Source organism: Lepidochelys kempii, chromosome 2, assembly GCF_965140265.1.
Source record: "Lepidochelys kempii isolate rLepKem1 chromosome 2, rLepKem1.hap2, whole genome shotgun sequence".
In the NCBI taxonomy this organism is placed as follows: domain Eukaryota; kingdom Metazoa; phylum Chordata; order Testudines; family Cheloniidae; genus Lepidochelys; species Lepidochelys kempii.
The window spans coordinates 2,572,452-2,577,169 of record NC_133257.1 but is presented as its reverse complement, the minus strand read 5'-3'; positions in this window follow the sequence as shown (position 1 = coordinate 2,577,169).

The following is a 4,718-nucleotide window of genomic DNA, read 5'->3' as shown; positions in this document are numbered from 1 at the left end:
CGCTGTCACCTGCCTGTCCCCCCTGAATTTGGAGCATTATAGGCATATAAATAAATATTTTACTAGCCCAGTGTGCTCTCACGTCCCCTCACTGACCCAGGTTACATGTAGTGCTCAGTGTATTACCTAGTTGCTAAGTGTCTAGCACAAGGCAAGGGATGGAAATTCTTTTAAAGTTTCCAAAAACGATCACATATCTTAGTCAACATTAGTAGAATTTTAATGGGAACCATAAGGGCGGCCAGTTCAAATCAATTATTTAAAACAAAACAAAACCCCTTGTTTTTATTTTCTCCATTCTTAATGCACTTGTTTCTTGTAAAGTGGATTCAGTGCAGTCAAAAAGGAGCAGAAATTCCTAAAGGCTCACGCCACAGCAAAGGCACAAATTAACTAGCACTCTGTAAAGGCACATTAAGGGTATCCACAGCTCCAGAACTCTCCAACAACAATAAGAGGAGGTGGGGGGCGGGCTCAGTCCCTGTGTAGACGTTCAGTCCTTGGCCTCTTAGCTGAAACGTCAACAAGGGTCTCAAAGAAGAAGGCCATATTGGTTAAAAAAATCCTGGTTGAGAGGGAAAGTAACAGCAGCTAGAAAACATGTGACAAAGCGCAGAAAGGGGAAGTTGATAAAGAATATAAATTAGAAACTAGGAATTTTAGAAAATTTATAAGGGAAGCACAAGGACACAAGAAGAAATCTATGGCCAGCAGAATTAAGGACAATAAGAAAGAGTATATTAGGAACAAAAATAATTGTCCATTCATTACTAGATGGAAATTATAGACTTATCAAGAATAATGCAGAAAAGGCAGAAGTGTTCAATAAATATTTTTGTTCTGTCAAAAAAAGATGTAGTCATCCCATATAATGCTCTTTCCAGTCCACTAGTCTCTCAGGAGGATGTTGAACAGCAGCTACTAAAGTTAGGCATTTAAAAACCAGCAGGTAATGTGCATACAAGAGTTTTAAAAGAGCTGGCTGAGGTGCTCACTGCACCTTAATGTTGATTGTCAATGTTTTAGAACACCAGAAAAGTTCCAGAAGACTAGAAGAAGTCTGATGTATGCCAATATTTAAAAAGGGTAAAAGGGATGACCAGGGTAACGAGAGGCCTGTCAATCTGACATCTATCCCAGGAAGAGAGTGGAGCAGCTGATATAGTACTTGCTTAATAAAGAATTAAAGGAGCGTGCTATAATTAATGCCAATCAACCTGGGTTTATGGAAAATAGATCCTGTCAAACTAACTTGATTTTTTTTTATGAGATTATAAATTTGGTTGAAGAAGATAAGAGTGTTGATGCAACATAAGCAGACTTTTGGGCATTTGCTTGATACGTCCTGACATTTTGATTAAAAAACTAGAATGATATGAAATGTAACTTGGTACACAGTGAATGGATGGAAAGCTGGCTAACTGATAGGTCCCAACCGGTAATTGTAAAGGTGGACTCATCCTTGAGCCGGTGGGTTTCTAGTGGGGTCCCACAGGGATCCGTTCTTGGCCCCACAGTAACATTATCAATGAGCTGGAAGAAAACATAAAATCATTGCTGATAAAGTTTGCAGCTGACTCAAATTGGATGAGTGGGAAATAATGAAGAGGACAAGTCATTGGCCCAGCGTGATCTGGGTCACTTAGTAAGCGAGGCACAAGCAAACAATGTGTGTTTTAATATGGTTAAATGTAAATGTATCCATCTGGGACCAAAGGCTGTCAGCCGTACTTACAGGGTAGGGGACTCTTTCCTGGAAAGAGCGACTCTGAAAAAGATGTGGGGTGGTGGTGGATAACCAGCTGAATGTGAGCTCCCAGAGTGATGCTGTGGCCAAAAGGGCGAATACGATCCTGGGAGATTGTCCCGGAGTGTGGGGGAGTCCGGGCCCTGCACCCCGTTTCCTGGGATTCACTGAGACTCTCAGCCAGCCAGTAAAACAGAAGGTTTATTGGACAACAGGAACACAGTCCAAAACAGAGCTTGTGGGTACAACCAGGACCCCTCAATCACGTCCTTCTGGGGGAGCAGGGAGCTGAGACCCCAGCCCTGGGGTTCCCTGTGTTCCTCCACCCAGCCCCAAACTGAAACTAAACCCACCCGGCAGGTTCCCTGCTGCAGCCCCTGTTCACATTCCTGGGCAGAGGTGTTACCTCCCCGTCCCCCTCCTGGCTCAGGTGACAGGCTCTCAGGTCTCCCATCCCCAGGGCACATTCCCAGGTCAACACTCCCCCTCCCTGCTGGGTCACATCGCCCCAGAGATACACACGGGAATCTCCAGGAGGGGCAGAGCGGTTATGTCACCTCTGTATATGGCCCTGGTGCGAGGGCTGCTGGGGTCCTGGGTCCAGTTCTGGCGTTCACGGTTCAAGAAGGACGCTGATAACTTGGGGAGGGGTCAGAGACGAGTCACGGGAACAATTACAGGGTTAGAAACCGGCCGTACAGCGAGAGACTCCAGGAGCACCGTCTGTTTAACGTAACAAGGAGCTGGTCAAGGGGCGACTGGGTCACAGTCTAGGTGCCTGCGGGGGGAACACACATTTGATCGTGGGCCCGTCAGTCTAGCAGAGAGAGGTCTGACGGGCGAGCCAAAGGCTGGACGTTGAAGCGAGACAGATTCACGCTGGAAATAGGTCGCAGGTTTTTGACAGGGAGAGTAACTCACCACTGGAACAATTTCCCAAGGGTCTTGGTGGATTCTCCGTCACTGACAATCGTCGAGCAAACGGGCTGTTTCTAAGAGCTCCGCTCTAGGGATGATTTGGGGGCAGGGCTCTGGCCTGTGTGCCACCGGAGGTCAGAGGAGATGAGCCCCACGGGCCCTTCTGGCCTTGGCCTCTCGGTATCTATGGGAACCTCCCCTGCCAGGCTGCCAACAGGTAACGGCTGTGGCCATTCTCTGTGCCAGGTCCTTGCAAGCCAGGGGCCGAGAGCCCATGGGGCTTTGGGTGCCGGGTGCAGGACAGAGGCTTTCAGCTCTTGCCAGACGGCTGGCAGAAGGAGGCAGCACCAGCGAACCCTCCAGCCTGGCTGGCACCCGCGGAGGAGAGCAGGGCTCGGGGGTGTTTGTGTGGGGGGGGGTAATTGGGGGCTGGAAAGGGCGGTGCACCACAGCTCCCTTCGAGGCAGGACTGCAAGACAGCCACAGCCTCGTCCGTACCCCTCACCAGCCATGCAAACCCTGCCCCAGGCTGCAACCAATGCCCCTCCCCGACCCCACCCTCCTCCTTCCACCTGCACAAACAGTGACCCCTGCCAGGACCAGGGCAAATGCTCCCCTGGCACAGCTGTGCCCCATGGGGTGCTGAGACCCCCAGCTCCCCCCACCCCCAGCCCTGCTCGGAGAGGCCATGAGCCCAGCTGGCTGTCCTGTAAACACACGCCTGGACCCCGGGCCTCTGCTCAGGGCCCTTCCTCCACCTGGCCCCAGGCAGCTGCAGCCTCCACCTCCTGGCACGGCTCACAGGCTGCCCTGCAGCCCCACTGCACCCAGAGGCGCCCTGCGCCCGAGACTGCCACAGGGTCAGACTGGCCCAGCCAGACCCTCACCCTCTGAGCCATGGGTGCACGGCCCCCATGACAAGCCAGCAGGGCAGAGGCTGCCTGGGGCACCCATCCACCAGCGCAGCTCTGGGCAGCTGCTCCTGGCTCTGCTCAACCCGGCTCTGGGCTCACGCCGCTGTCCTCCTCCCAAGTTTAAACCCCACTCACCCCAGCCGGACACGGCCGCCCCAGGGCCAGGGGGACTCGCCTTTGATCGGGGCTGCCAGACGGCTGGAGCCCATGTAGAAGCACCGCTGGGTCAGCGCCACCCAGTGGCGGGGCTGAGAGCCACCCCAGCACATTGCACTGAGCAGGCCTGACCTGTCGGAGGGTCCCACGTCGAGGGGACGAGGAGCCACTAATGGCCTGGGCCCTGGAGCCGGGGGTGGGGTCTGCTGTTGGGGATTCCCAGAGTTCCCAGGCACCGTTCCCCAGGGTGCAGCCAAATGCTGGTGTCGCCAAGGCCAAGTGGCACTGGCCGGGGGTGGGGTAGCTTCCAGCGCGGCCCCAACAGTCCAGCCCCAGAAGCCCCTCATTTCCCTGGTGACCCCGGTGCAGGAGGGGCTGCTGCCCCCCCAGCCCTCTGCCAGTGGTGGAATGGTATCTCCTGCCCCTCGTGCCGATCCCCAGTGGTGCCTGTGAAGTACCCTACACCGGTGGCACAGGGTCTCCAGCACCCACGTGTGGCACCGGGCACCACAACCCCCTAATGATCCAGCACCATGCAGGGCCTGGCTTCACAGCTCCCCCCAAAACGCCACGGGAGAAGCACTGAGCTTCAGCCAGCAGGGAGTGTATCCACCCCAGGCCAGCCAGCCGCTTGGCAACCGTCCCCCAGCCCAGCTCTTCCCTGCCTGCCCAGAGGCAGCTCTCGGGCGGCAGGCAACTCGGGCCTAACTGGCAGAAGTGCTGGGCACCCAAAGCTGCCATTGACTGCACCTGGGGAGGGGGGTTTGCTTAGCCCCGAGGAAATAGAGCCTGGGGGGCTCACACTGAGCTCCCCTAACCCAAGCACCCAGGGAAGCCGGCCATGCGGCCTCTTGCTCTGCCCAGCCGCAGAGGCTGTGAGGGGAGAGCAGAACCCAGCCCTCCTGCAGCCGCACCCCCAGCTCGAACCCTTGGAACTGCTTCCCCCAAACCCGCCCCCACCCCAGCCAATGAGACACAGGGGG